Raw genomic sequence first — 16,379 nt, forward strand, 5'->3', positions numbered from 1 at the left:
TTGAAGAATGTGTATCGCATCTTTCGTTCGTATTACTTTAGTTAATTCAAAGTCTAGAGCTGTTGTTATTCGTAGAACCTTCTACTAGTACCTTGTCTCAGTTAAGAAACACCAGTTTTAAACTTTATAACAATAGCTGTACTTAGTAAGACGATTTACGGTGAAATAATTAGTGACGCAATTTAGGAAATTTATTAGGCTGTAAGAGAAAGGAGTATCAAGTTTAGCATCATAAGTTCATTGTATATTGATTTAATATTATTCGGTCATTGATATCACGGAATCACATTGCGCAAATTCAGTAGTATATAGAAATTTCGAGCTTTCAACTTTACTAAACAATAAGTTTTCATCAATATTTTTTTTTTTTTAATTAATATTTTCGGTCATTTTTCAATGTATTTACTTTCATTAAACCGGAAAAAAGGTTTGTAGAAGTTACAAATTACTTCTAGATGGCAAACTAAAAATTTTTTACTTAATAAAAAATTGCAACCTGGGATCTTTCAGGAAGGAGAGATAGAAATTTCACATAAATGCCAAAATTAAAATGAAAAATTTAGAAAATAGTATGTACCTGATGAACGGAACGTTTTTCGCGCAACAAAAATGAAAAAATATATGAAATTCTACTGCTTAAGGATAACTTGAAAGGCGATTGGGGGTGGCTGCAATTTTCGGATACTACTCTCTAAATCTGAAACAGTGACTTTTCACTGTTTCATAGTTATAAGTATACCAAGTGGTATATACTCTACTTTTCAGTGGTTTTCACTGTTTCAGATTTAGAGAGCAGACTAGCGCCAATTTGAAACATTTCAGAAATCTATATCCAGTAGATTCTTCATTTTGTTTTTTTGTGTTCGTTCCGCAAAAAACGTTCCGATCTTCAGGTACATGGAATAGTTAACTTTGCGGGCTGACCCTAAAACTTCGCGCTGTTTTAAACTTTCAAAATCTTAAAAAAATCACTATGGAGATATTTTTGAGCTCACGAATATTGTCTCCAGATCTAATATTTCCCAGCTTTTTGAGCTTGGAAATATTTGCTACTATTTTAAAATTTTAAAACTGAAATCTACTAAAACCAATTACTAAACTCAAAAAAAAAAAATGAATTCGATTTAATGAATCATCGAAAAATATGCTTGAATAATAAAGATCTTAGAATTTGTTCAGATTTTTCATTTAGTTATTAGCGAAATTATGCTCTCGAATAGAAGATTGTTCTTAGCATTTTTCTAAACCTAATTAGCACACGTGGAAAAAAAATATTGCTTAAGTGGTTATCTAGAGTAAAATTAAGCATATATCGCTCTCACAAGAATACTTGTACCTACATACATACTTATTGCAACGATGCATATTGCGTTTTTAAGTGCTCTTCATGTCGTTATACTGCAGTAATATTTTATATAACAATGCTGTACTAATTAAATGTCAATAAGCATTTAAATGCAAAAATAATTATATTTGCATCAATTGTTATTGGTTTTTGTTTTAATAATTATTTTAATTACAATTAAATTAATAAATTTTCTCAGTAAATGTTTATACTCAATACTTTCATTAATTATATGTATATATATATATATAAAATACCGAATGCATATTTTTATACAGAAACATAATAGATGCTTATTGATAAAAGTACTTCCCAGAATCGGAATGGAGTTAATTAATAGCTTCCTTTTTTTTGAAAAAAAATTCAATGACTTTTTATCTTTGAAACTTTAAGAGGTAGAAATAATAAAATATGAGTAGATTTAAAACTTTACGTTGAATTTCCAAGAGAAACAATAAATAGGATGTTGGTTTTATTCTGCTTTGGACACCTACAAAAATCGTTGTAGTTTCACTTTTTATCTATCTCCAACTCCAGACATTGTAAAAAGTAACATTGTATATTGTGTTACATACGTAAGAATAAATAAATATATATAGAAAACGGTGTAGTAAAATGGGAATACCAAGAGAAAAATAAATTTTTTATCCAGTGAGAGTAAGCTAAATCTTTTATATTTTGCTTATATTTGTAGACAGAAAAAAAAATTATCAATTGCTATTGATCAATAGGAAAAAAAAAATTACCTTCATAAAATTTAACGAATATAGTGACTCGCGTGTACATTTCAGCAAGAAAAAATTATATTTGAGAATAAAACGCCTGAAGTGAACAGTTGAAAAAAAAATTTTGAAAAGATTAAATTTGCAGAAATAATCTTCGGCCATGTTGTAAAAGTAGTAAAAAAAAAAATTAACTTTTTTTTATTAAAATTTTTGGATGTCCTATTTTGCCTGGCCCTCCAATATACATATATATATAAAAATCAATGTTAGACAATATAAAATATTCAACAGGAATTCGGCAAATTGCCAGAGGATACATAACATTGTTAGTATTTTCAACAGTCGATTATAGTTTAAATGACTTTTTTCATTTCTATTTATATTCCCCACAGTCTGTCTATTTGTTCTTATCCATTTCTTACATTTTGCTGGCCTCGATATCGACAAAAATGGTTGTAGGTTATAAAGATCTTTGTAGACTTTGAAGCTATTTTTGATACAAAGTTAGATTGAATACCTGACAGCTTATGTATATACAAATCATTCAATAGTAAAATATAAGTAAGGCAACAATTAACTACAGTGAAATACTCCCCTACAATTCGTAAAATTTTAGAAAAAATGTCTTCGTAATTTTTTCATTAGGTCGTAGTAGAATTTAACGAAATTGGCACAAAAGTAGTTTTCAGATTTCAAGTTTATGTGATTGGCTAAAGGCTTAAGACAGCATAAAAATATAGACAGTTGACAACATACATTTCAAATAAAGATGAAAAGCGACACATGCGCGCTTCCGCGTGAAACATGATTTTCAGTACTTATCAAAGTATCCTCTTTATGTAATAACTGTGCTTTTATTACGTTTAAATGTCATATATAAGTAACAGAAACCATTTAACATAACGAAATCCCACGGAAAAAAAATTGTGATCGATGCAATAGCAGCTGTAGTCTGTAGTTGAAGTAACTACAAATTGTCGTAAAGAAATTCCAACTCCAATTTGGAATAACCTCAACCACACATGTAGTAACGAAACGCCAACTACAGTCAGCAGTCAATATTTAGTTGTCAGTACTCTTTATTACATATTGGAGAACCCGCTTCTATAATATTGTAATTGGAAGAAGCATTTTTTTTGCAATGCAGTGAAAAAATTTCAAGCGGTTGAGTACTCTCAACGCTTCGTGTTTGAGGTCTGTAATCTATTGCGAGTTTTTAAATAAATTAAGGCACTTTTTTTTTTAACAAGAAGTTATTAGATTTTTCAATATAAAAAAATAAAATAACATCAAACTTTTATCATCCATGTCAAAAGCACGGATTGAAGGGGAATGCTTTGAAAAATGTTCAAAGCTTGTGAATTCAAATATAAATGGTCTAAAAGAAATTAAATTTTAATTTTTTACATGATTTCGAATCACGTATTAAAAATAGATGATGTATCTAACATCAATATGGCAATCGATGCATGGAATTTCAAGCATATATCGGTAGATACGTATTGTTAAAAATTCATTTTCTATATTCTCGATTCGTATAACAGCTACACGAGCTAATTTCATTAGCGTTAAACGCTTCATCGAAACGTAATTGTCTTTCAAAAAGTATATTTTACAATAAAATAATTGGATAATAATAGCAATTCTATTCACATTTGAATTACTATATTCCATGATTTTTAAATCGAAAATCTAAACTTTAATTGTATTTTACTTAAATATCAGTAATTTGAAATAACAATTAACTTAAATGAAAAACAAAGTAAAATATAAACTATATGTCAAAGTAGAAAGTTAAGCTCTACTAAAATCCTATTGGATGCTGACTGAAATCTAATTAAGTATTTTCAAGTCCTCAAGTACTATTTTGGATTTAACAAGCTCTGACTTCTTAAAAATCCTGGTCCTAGGGGACCATTTTCATACCAAAAATTTTTTGCAGAAAACATGGCGGGTCGGAATGACCTGCTTTCCTTCCCTGGTGTGTAATATACTATTTTAAAATTTTTATTTACCATGTATGGCAATATTAAGTTCTAAATAGTTTTATTTTTCACAGTGAATACCCGGATCGAAAAATTTGGTCTGTTTTAAATCAGATCAAAATTTTAAATTATTTCCATTCAATGTTACTTTTTATTTGCATTTAATTAACAAGTGAAATTCAATCGAGTCTTGCCCGTATTATTCCTTATTTAGACTATTTCCAGATTTGTTTTCAATAATTTTTAGTCTGGGTTTAGTCGCCTCTAAATCAAATCAGACTTTTTCCTCATAACCTATCCCTGATTAAGAAAATTTATTTGCTCCATGTTAAGTGTATATCTATATATTAGTCAATTCAAATCGTTTTAATTCATTTCAAGTTGTTTTGAATTATTCCAAATCATTTTTTAAAATCAGGGATTGCCTTTTTTTCTTTTTATTCAGACCAAAATCAGATTTTTACTGTTTAATATTTTTATTAGTTTGTTTTTGATAGTTTTTAGATAGAAAACAGCTCAAAAATTCAAAAATAGACCAATTAATTCAAATGCAATCTAGTTAGACTAAAACCAGACCAAATTTTTCGCCCTAGGTATAAAACTAGATACTCATAAGTCCTATAAAAACTTTAAATAGTGTCTAGGTAAGCTGTATTAAGTCTTACGAGCATTTTTAATAATAATCTGAATAAGTTCTTATAACTGTTAAATGAACTTTCAAGTTCTATAGTACCCAGGTCTTAGCAGTAGGTCATAAGAGCCGAAATTTCGACTCGAGTGATCTTGTGAGAAGTAAAGAAATGAAGGAAAGTGTAAATTTTATTTAAAGTAAGACTATATTTCTCTTATAAATAAATAAATATTTATGGATTTTATTTTTTATATAAATAATTAACTCCGACAATTTGATAAATAAAGTCTTATGATATCTAGAATTTTGAATAAATTACAAAGGTTCGCTCTTACATTATTATTGACAATAATAATTAAAAATGAACTTGTGTTTTTATTCAAATTAATAACTATGAAATTATTCAGTCGTACCATTAAATTTTCTTCATTAAAATAATATTTTATCACCGGCGAAAAATGTAAAATTAATTACAGATTGGGTAAAAGTATCGTATATATTTTCGCAACCATTGTACACGATAATTAAAATAAATAAATATTTTTTTAATGAATTCATTTTAAAGTTTGTTAATAAATAAAAAAAAATTTATTGCCGTTATTAATATTTTACTCAATTTCAAAACGTTTGTTAAAAGCCCTACAGCAATTGAATAACATTTTAATCATCTCTCCCTTTTCATTACCTCAGGCTTCTCGTTTCTCCATTACATTTTGCTCAAGAACATTAAAGAGTGAAAAAAAAAAATTACTGTTTTTTTAATAAAAATTAATGATTTCAACACGAGTAAAAAATACCGAACAACTGTTCTTTTTATTCTTCATAGAACTTGAAAGTCGACTTAAAAATAACATGTATGATATTGTTATGACATCCTAATCGTATATTTTACTACTTGAAAGCAAGAACATGTCTTGGCAAAAAAGTGAAATACTCTTTTTAGTATATTATGCTGTCTTTATTATATATGAGGCACGTAAACAAAAATATATGTGATTCAATTTCTCACTCTGAAAAAAAAAAAAATAAATTAGAGCTGTTGGAACAATTTATAGTATTGCTGAACGTCAATTCATTACTATGAGAAAACTTATCTTTCAATTAGCATTATTGGAATGTTATAATAGCCATTTCTCTGGCTTGGCTAAGAGATATTGGTTCGATAACTATCTAGACTGCTATTATGGCAATACAGTATAGCTAATATACAACAACACAGATACGGCAAATATGACTGTTTACATTCTTCAATTACTTGGCATCACTTAGAGGTTATTAATAAAATACTGCAAATCCACGTGTGTTATACTCTCCATTCAAATTCATACACAGAAAAAAAGAATTTCTTGGCGTAAGAAATTTTTACTCGTCCCAAGAAATTTTTCGCATTATCAATTGGAACAAAAATTTTCATGGGACGATTATAAGTTTTAAATAACTATAGTTATATGCTGAATTAGCCTACACAATATAATGTAGGTCAAAATACTGTAATTATAGTTAACAAGTTATATTACATCGATATCAATTAAAATATTAGATAGAGAGGTTGATATGAGAACCTGCTTGAAATAATAATTACCGTTTCAATTAACACCCGGAATATGCACCCCGCAATAACTTACTAACAAGCTATTCCAATTGAAATATACTCAAGTTCAATTATTTCATAAAATAGTTCATCGTTTTTATTTATGAATTCAAGATAAGATCTTCAACTTTATACTAATTCGATTCTTCTATTAATTCAAATAAATAAAGCTATGTTAATTTTCATTTTCAAACGAAAATACTTCAATTAAAGTATAAGTGAAGTTTCTCACGGAAAAAAAATAGTTGAAAAATTACAGCTTAATACTGTAAAATCGCAGTCTATATTATTAAAATGTATATTTAAAGCATATATTAGAATGCTTTTATAATAGAGTAGGCTTCAATTTGTAGTTTCAATTTCGTAACGGCACGATTTTGACTTCTTTTTTCCGTGATTTATACTAAAGAACGAAAAGATAATAAAGCAGTTATTATTAGTATTGATAAAAGTTTGAAAGCGACCATGTTCCATTGCACCTCTAGTAAAAATTGGCCAATTATTAGATAAAAACTCGATTTCATTTCTATTAGGATAATTTGAAAAATTTAGGTTATAAATAAGATTTTAAATTATTCTCGAATTGTTGTAAAAATTTTTTTATAATTTATCAAATGCGAGTTTAAAATTTAACATTCGAAATTTAAACGGAACATTTGTATTCGGAAACTTGCTAAACAAATTAAAGATCTTTAAATAATTCGATTTATGGATTTTTGAAAAATTTCTTTGATTAAAAATTCCAGCGAAATAAAATAGTATTGTTTTTAATTTAGAATTCAGATTTAAGCGGAATCAAACCAGGGTTACGATTATTCCACACTTCGAAAATTTGAATTAGTCGATTGGAATAGCAATATTCGATTCGATTTGCATACCCTATTAAAACTATGTTTCGAGTGAATAAAAATTTTTATCCACACTTACATAATATCAGACATCTTATTCATATTCTAAATGTATACAGGTATTCACAAAATACTAAATATTCTAAAAGTTTCAGACCTTAATCTCGATTAAGAATTTTAAACCTCTATTATGTATCTCGAATGGTTGCAGAGTTAAAAAAAGAAAACGAAATTTTTTCAAGATTCACTCTACAAATTTAATATTTCTAGAAGCTATGAAATAACTAAAAAAACATCTATTTTTAATTAATTTACTAATTTACAGAAAAAATTATGTTTTAACCATAGCGTTCTTATGAAAAATTTAAAAAAACATTTAATGTCCCATAACTCAATCAAGATTGTATCATAGCTGATAAAATCCTTAAAAATTCTTAAAAGCATCTAAGTCGCTTTTTTTTAAAAAGCTTTTGGTTGTAGTCAATTAAATTGATAAAAGGCTAAGTTTGCTTTATGAAAGTATTTTTTTAAAAAAAATGTTCTTTATTACGCTAGATACGAAGTCGTTTTTTTCGTTTTTTTTTTTACTCAAAAATCAATCGAGATTATAGTCTAAAACTTTTAGGATTTTAGCATTTTATTAATATTTACTTATCGTTAGAATATGATTAAGATACTCTCAGGGGCTCGATTTACTATACTTATTTCCCTTATGGTCTTCAAGCCTGAGATTTTCAGTATTTGTCTTAATATATATGAAGGATCTTGAGCGGTTGCTATTCATGGAGAAAAAAAAAAAAAAAAACCTGTTATAGAGATAAACTGATTTTTCCATTTTTTTTGCAAATTCAACGTCATTCTTATAATAGCATTTCATTTTATATTTGAAATTTAATTCTATGAGAATTACACTTTCATTATGTAATATAATTAACAGAAATACGTTATATAATCAATTGCCATATCAGTTGCACTAAATCTACGAGGTTCAATGCACATTTAACTAGTCAAAACAAGCCAATTTGAGTCCGATACGAGTACGCGAATTTAAACTGCAATCAGTTTCTTCCCTAGAGACAAAATTGCCCGGTTTCTGTTAGCATCACATTCATCAATTGTAACCCTAGAATCATCATATATCATCCTAACCGATCAGGTTAATAGTTGAATTTGTACATAAACTATTTATTCTTTAACTGTCTTATTTAAGGTAGCTTTAGGTATTTAAAAAATACACATATACGTACAAACATACACTCGGACGCCATCTTTAAATTAGTCATAATAGTCTCCTAGGAACTCAAAAAGTCAAGATCTGTTTGAAACTTGTTTTTTGAAAATCGAAATGAAACCAATAAATTCCGTTTTTTTAAAATTTTCTATTTTCTTAGCGGAAAGTTAGAAAAAGTGTAATAATTCGATCAACATAAATTTAAACCGTTTTTTTCGGGCAATTTATTATTAATTCACGATCTTGTAAAAACAATATATCTTCGGTATACCACTGGCTGTTTAATGTCAAGAGTAATCTTTCAGATAAAAAAATAATGAAATTTTTTATAGGCTGAAAAAAGACCCAGGCAAAAAGGGTGAAAATCATCTAGGCCAAAATTTGGCCGAAAACTTGAAAATTTTTTGTTCTATATTGAGTTACTGAAAATTTTTCCAAGTTCTATAATTTTATTTGAAAAAAACATGCTATGGCTGAAAGTAGGCCAACTCAATTTATCGACCAAATTTCGGTTTTTGTCCAAAAAAATTCTACGGTTTCACCATGATTTCAGCAAAATTTAACATTTTCTACGTATCTTCGACTAAATATTTTTACCTAGGCTATTATTCAAACTACTTCAATTTTTCTAACAAATTCAAGTGATAATTTATACATTGTAAAATCCTCATTTTTTATTACGCTCCTTTCCATAAAAAAACCAACTTTTATTATTCTATTTCTATTTGGTATATATTTTATTTGTTCCATAACAACAAGTACTACTAATAAGATAAAAATAAATGCAAAAAGTAGCACAAGTTTTTTTCTATTTATCTAAATCTTTCAACATACGAGCGTAATATCTTTATCACATTTTTTTTATTTTCAACAAAACATACATCACCATAAAGATAAAAAATAAAATAAAAAAGTTGCGATGTGTAATATCAGAAGCAAGAAGCTTCCCGTGCGCGCATCTACCGTGTCACATTCTTTTGGTCCTTGACAGTGTAATGTAAAGCTAAGCAAGCCACTATCTTTACTTGAGCATAAAGAGACCCTAAAGATTTAACGAATAATAAAGATGAAATTTCATTAAGTAATATAATATTATAAATTTATTACTTTTCAGTATAAATATTTAATTAAATCATCCTATTAGATAATTAGATCAAAAGATTAATAATAATTCAATATAAATTTCAGTGCTATATCTAAATCTAATTAATATGTAAATAAGCATGCTCTAGTTATGCAGCTAATAGTAATAGTGATGTACTAATAGATATCTACAGACAGACAATAAATCCATCGCTATGATGGTATCGATATTTCGTAAATTCAACCATGCATGAATCAAAAGCAATTTAATTGCTTTAATTTTTTATTTGTATTAATTAAATTAATTGAAAATTTCATTTATAAATATACGTTACTATCAGTTAATAATAACGTTGACGTCAATGACAATAGTATAATTTATAAATTCATTAAATTTTAAATTTCCCGCTATGGAAATTCAAAATTTAAAATAAAGGAAGTTATTGTTTTCGGTCTGATTTTCAAACATCGAATTTCCATCAGATGTTTTGAGGTCTTAGAAAGATATTCTGACTATTTTCGGATTAATGGCTGTGTATATGTGTGTAAACTAATTTTTTTCGTACGATATCTTTGGAACGAATCAACTGATTTGACTGTCGTGTTTTGCAGCAATTGAAAGGGCTCATCGAGACTTCGATCAGATTAGATTTTGATGTCGATCGGTCAAGTGGTTTACGAGTTATAGTCTAAAAAAGTACTTACGATCGCCACATGTGTAAATCGGTTAATTTGTTCCAAAAATCATCGGACAAAAATTACGTTTTTGCAACGAAATGGTATTTTTTTGTTCCAGGCATTTTTTTCTAATCTAAAGAGCTCAAAAATTGACAAATAAAACGTAAAAGCTTTTTGAGCTCGGAAACCGGAAAGTTCTAGGGTTGGCTCACAGAGTCAACTGTTTTTCATATTATTTTAATTTGAATTCTTAACTTTAATCTTTATTTATATTCACTCGAATAATAGAAAATTAAATTTACAATGTAGGAAAAAAATGGTCTCGAGAGAAAACTTAAATTCTCTAGACACGATTTGTGAGTTTCTTTTCTTTGGTGAAAAAAAAATCCTGTGGTAAAATTGCTCTAGAAAGGCAGCACTTTGGCGTGTGAATTTCAGGCTTTTTCAACTCGTTACGTGGCATTGGCAACTCTTATAACGACGTCGAATGAAGTGAACTCAAGGGAATTGTACTAACGTAAAACGACGTAGCAGTTGGTTAAGATAAAAATAAATATAATGGAAAGTACAAATACTAATGTAAGAAAGTTCAATTATAGATATGAAGTTTTACTTTTAAACAATTTACTATTCTGTAGTAAAACAGCAATAAAATTAAATATTTATATAAAAATCACTTTGCAGGTGTCAGAAGAATTTATGAATAGTTATACCTCTTTATGGCACTCAGGAACTATAAAGAGAAATAAAGAATTTTTTTTCGCCAAAGGATGGATTTTATATCTAAAAAAATATGAATGCAAATGTTTTCTGTTTTGAATTTTTTTATGCGCCTTTATGGTTTTAGTAACAACTCCAGGAAACACGCTCTCCGAAAATGAATTAGTAAAATTCGCTACGAGTTAGTGGGTAGTCACTATTCCTCCAGCTATGAGTATGCCATGAATTCAACCAGTGATATACTTATAGCTGGTTTCCAGTGCATATTCACTATTTCCCAGTGAATTTCACTAATTTCACCATGCGACTGTTGTCATCGAGAGTAGCTCATAACTATGTTTGTTTTAGGAATAAGTGTCAACAATATGAACATTCATGGTTTTCTATGATGTAGTCTTGCGGAAAAAACTCAAAGAAAGTAGAAAAAAAAAGTTTACATACACACACTGAAAAAAAAAAAAACTGTTTTCAAGTATCTGCGTGTTTGAATCCTCCCGAGTAAATATTTGTTTAATCATAGTAAAAATATACTCCAACCAAGTAATTTTTTCTTGATTTAAGAATTTTTATTCTTATTTTAAGAAAATATTACTTGGTTGGAGTATATTTTTATTTAGAGGATTCAAACATGCAGATATTTGAAAACAGTATTTTTTTTTTCAGTGCAAACGGACGTTTTCTCTGGAACTCGTCAGAATAGCTCGACTGTCCAATTTCAAAACACAGTAACTGACGAATTTTTCAAAATCGATTTTTAGTTCCAATGGAGTCTCGTGAACTTGATTCAATGCATATTTCAAAAAAATTTTTTTTGTCAGTTACCGTGTTTTGAAATTGGGCAGCCGAGCTTTCTAGGACCTCAAAACGTCAACATCTGATAAAAACTCGATTTTCGAAAATCGGACCGAAATCAGTAACTTCCCTTTTTTTGAAAATTTTCAATTTTCATACACCGAAAAAATAAACTATATAAATTGAAAACGACAAGTAATATAATGATAAAATGATTAGTAAAAACTATCATCCTAAATAGCAATTTTTTCGTTTATGATTAATAAGTCAATAATTACAGAATAAGTATGAAATTTATTGTCTATGCAAGAAAAATTACTATTTGAACTTTAAAAATCGTAACTGATACTTAGAAAATTGACGACACGTATTATAAAATTTATTATTTGAAATTTAAAAATTCCCCATATTGACACCTGGGTTCCGGGTTATAATTTCAAACACTAATTTTTAAAGTTTATTTTTTCCGTGTAGCGGAAAGTTAAAAAAAATATCAAAACAAGAAAAAAAGTAATTCGTTAATTCAATATTAATTTAATTTTATTATAATTTTAAAAAATACAATCAACTAATTATAATATGACTACGCCGCGAAATAAAACCAGCACACGGGTGTGAGTCTATTTAAACCTCGCATCAACATTGAACAAGTTCATTCTAACGCCGTTCTTCTACAGTACGCTTGATAAATTTTCATTTAATCAATAATAAATAATAATTAATACAATATAACTAACTAGAAAATCTACGATACATATTATTTAACGATCGTTTATAATTTTTATTATCATCAATATTTTAAAACTCGCATAATACAAAATCCTTAACTCTGCTATCACAATGAGCTCTAGTAATCAAGTAACCTTTTGTTCAACGTATTATAATGTCATGGTTACGAGATGAAAATTTATGAGAAAATGCCTCTCCAGAGTAGAAATTTTCCAAGGTACTACGACGCACAACTAAGTGGTTACCCTTTCTAAGTATAGTCGAACATGTTTGATATTACTTGACTGAAAGGGTAGGAATAAATGATTTTTAATTCAATTTAGTTCACTAATATATATAAGCTTACGAATCTCCTTTAGCAATTCATTAAAGTGCAATAAAAAATCAAGCATTTCATTTTTTCGAAAATTGTGATTTGTCTTTGGAAAATTTCTTTTAAATCCCCAATTATTTCAGATATATTACTGAGTATATTAACATAATAAGAGAAGAAAAAGAAGGTAAAAGTAACCACTAAAACTAGTCGTAATAGTAAACGCGATTATTAAAAAAAAAAAAAATTCAAGAAAAAATAGCTACTAATTAATGTACCGGTGTAGACTTTTTTTATATGAATATTTCTAAGCCCCAAGAATATATGGACTTTATATGGAATATATGGACTTTAGTTTTTTTGCAGTTTTTCTTCAGATAGGAATCAGTTGAGATCCATAGATTTGAAACTGACGGAAAATTTTGGTATTTAAATAGTATCTAAAAGACATGATTAAACTATATTTGCCGGAGGCTGACTCATCATCCTGATCACCCTATGATCTTTCGGAATGTATAAAATGTTTTTCATCTAAAGCAATAGCTCTATGTTTTTTTATACTCATAACTTTGAAATTGATTGTATCTTCTAAAGGTATTATTTTTAGATATAACATTATACAAATGTATTTTTAATGTTTGCTAAAATCAATGTTTTCTTTAGCGTGGACTTTTTAAAAATAAATTAATTAAATTTAATCAATTTAATAAATGGTTTGAATTAGCACCGATTCAGCAGTATTTCACAATAAAAATTCACTATTTTGTCAGTTGCTCGATTTGTTACTGGCAACTTAGTATCTTCAACAGCTAATCAGTAGAAATTTCACTGATTTACTTCATAACGTAATTTTTCACTACTGAATCAGTGAAGATTATTATAATTTTTATCTCAACAAAAATGAACCAACGACGTGCTCCCACACAATCTGTTATTAAACACCTACAGCATTTTCAATCGATTTATTACCTATTTTTGATTCATAATTAAAATATTTCTAAATAATTAATCATTCACTAAAATATTTCGTGATTATTAATTTGTCTTTTTAAATAATTCTAAGATATTAGAATTTATTATAATAGTTAGTTTATCAATTGAATGATAATTCATTGACAAAAAAAATTATAACTCTCATAGATAACTAAATTGCATGCCCTCGTCTTTATAGTTCAACAGCACAGTGAATAGAACGGTTGCTCAGTGGCCTTAAGGTTCTGTCTTCGAGACCCACCGAAACGTAAAACAAAAATTATCCGTCTTATTTCATTAACATTATCAGCGGATTATTTGTTAGACTTTCCAGTGAATTTCACTGGTTCGGTCAGCAATTTTGTTTCACTAAAACAAACAATGCATTTCACTGGTTACTTAGCTACCATTCCCCGGAAACATACAGTGATTTTTACTGATTCAACTAGTAATAGAATTTCACTAATTCAACTAGTGATAAAAATTTAACTAATTCGATTAGTAAGTATTCACTGATTCCTATTGGTATATCTATAGCTGGTAAAAATAGTGAACATGCACTGCGATTCTGTGGCAATACACTATTTCGTTTTTAGATCTTTTATAGTGCGAGTTGATTTGTTCCTTGTCGCAAATCTGAGTATATTATTATTTTACTCTCTCTTAAACAGCATAATAGTAACTTTTTGCACACTTTAAAGTGTGCTTATGTTCCATAAACTTTTATGGAAAAATTAACACACCTTAAAGTGTGTATTAAGCAACTACACTACTATTAAATGGGAAATAACACACTTGTCTAAACTTACGACTTACAGTACTATACATTGAAGAGCACCAATTAGTGGCACAAAAGCGTTTCAATTGCCGATAGTGTCCAACTATAGATTATGAGGAAACTTTGTTTCATTTTTATTTCAACCCTTACCATTATTGTTAACAAAGTTTCTTTTTCAGTGTAATAAAAAAAATTTTTTTCTTCGAGTAAATCATTTTCATGATCATAAGAAAAAGGTCAAGCTTTTTATGAACAATACGTAAATTGTTGTATTGTATTTTATTTTATCACGAAAAAAAGTAAACAAAAATTACTATGTGAAGAGTAACGGGTGCCCAATTTCAAAACACAGTAACTGACAAAAACAAAATTTTCGAAATATTTTTTGAATCATGTCCACAAATTAAAAATTAATAAGCGTTTGTATTTTTTACTGTGTTTATATCTTTTACTTATGGAATAGTAATTTTTTACTTATACCAAAAGTAAAAGTTATCGGATCCTTATAGTTCCGAGTTAATTTCTGCATAGAAATTATAGCTAAATTTTGAGATCCGTTTTTTCCGTGCTGGTATCAATAAATGAAAAATTATACTCTCTAGATCTGAAACAGTGAAAACCTCTGAAAAATAATGCGTATACACTCGAGTCGAAAAGTTTCAGCATTATTTTAAACTGACTAAGCTGAACTGGACCTTAAATGAAGCTGACTGCGCTGAACTGAACCTTAATTGAAACTTGCTGCACTTAATTGAGCCTTAAACTAAACTGCAGCCTGCTACTGGGATTAAATTGAAGCTGGATTCAACCTGAACGAGCTTAAACTTTAAACTGACGTAAAATTTTAAGGCTGTTTCAAAACTGAACAGCCTACCGTAACATTAAAAAGACACTGAAGTCAAGCTGAATAAACTGCTTCTTAATAAAATTTTGGCTTGAATTGAGACTGATTAGTCTGCTAAAGTGTAAGAAATAGTGCACAATTTCACAGCTATAAGTCTATTACTTGGTATACTTATAGCTGTAAAACAGTTAATAGTCACTGTTTCAGATTAACAGAGTAAATAACTTTATTGTTTTAATAAAACGCATAAGTGTTTAGGAAATAATTTAAAATTACCGCCCACAGCATAACTGTTAATTTAAAATTTTTGTCATAAAAGCTATCAAATGGTTAAATAATTCTAATTAGCATTCTTATCCATCAATAATGAAACAGCTTGTAAACAAATTTCTGATGGACTAATTATTCTTAAGTTAGAAAATCTAAGATACGTATTACGATCCGGGTGATAACTTTTCTTCTTTTTTCTTTGAAAAATTATTTAACAAGTAAAGTTGAAAAAAAAAAATGACTTACAGGAAAAAGTTCATAAAATGAAGTATGAAAAGAAAAGTTAATATTTTGTCATTGAAAATAGAAAAAAAAAACTTACGTGACTTTTGTGCTCAGGGGTGGCAGGTGGATTCGGTGTATTTGGCAGAGAACCCCCTTGCGGGGTGCAGTGTCGCAGCCGCGCCAGGGCTGTTCGAAAGCCCTCCGTCACGAGGCTCTTTTATTCACCCTTGACAGTCTTTACGTTCCGGCAACTTTGCTCGGCTACTCCCAAAGCGACAACTGTCAACGTTCAGTATCCTTTCCAACTTACTCGTTGTATTCCGCATTACTTCTATGTCCATCCGCCTACAGAGTACCATTTCCTGTTGGACTTTGTCGCCAAGTTGGACCACATGGATTTTCACAAACGATTTAGTAACATTCCCGTGAGAGTCTTAGCTCTTTTACTTTTATTTACAAACACTTGATGTCTTGAGTGTACACTAGTACTAGTACTAGGTATACTAGTAGTCTTATGGATCTGATACTTTACGGTATTTATTTTACTCAAAGTGTTACGTATAAAGTTAATCTACCTGAAAATAAAAACAGAAGTTATTAAAAAACATTATATATATTA

At 28.3% G+C, this 16,379-nt stretch overlaps 1 protein-coding gene across 1 annotated transcript in view; it reads right to left on the bottom strand.

Moving 5' to 3' along the window:
- Window positions 1-15,965, bottom strand: part of LOC103577599 (uncharacterized) — an 83,657-nt gene extending 67,692 nt beyond the window's left edge. Inside the window, exon 1 of the mRNA XM_008558310.2 lies at window positions 15,858-15,965. The gene's annotated coding sequence lies outside the window, so the exon portion shown is untranslated. The remainder of the gene's footprint in view (window positions 1-15,857) is intronic.
- Between the last annotated feature and the right edge of the window lie 414 nt (window positions 15,966-16,379).

Source organism: Microplitis demolitor, chromosome 6 (assembly GCF_026212275.2).
Source record: "Microplitis demolitor isolate Queensland-Clemson2020A chromosome 6, iyMicDemo2.1a, whole genome shotgun sequence".
In the NCBI taxonomy this organism is placed as follows: domain Eukaryota; kingdom Metazoa; phylum Arthropoda; class Insecta; order Hymenoptera; family Braconidae; genus Microplitis; species Microplitis demolitor.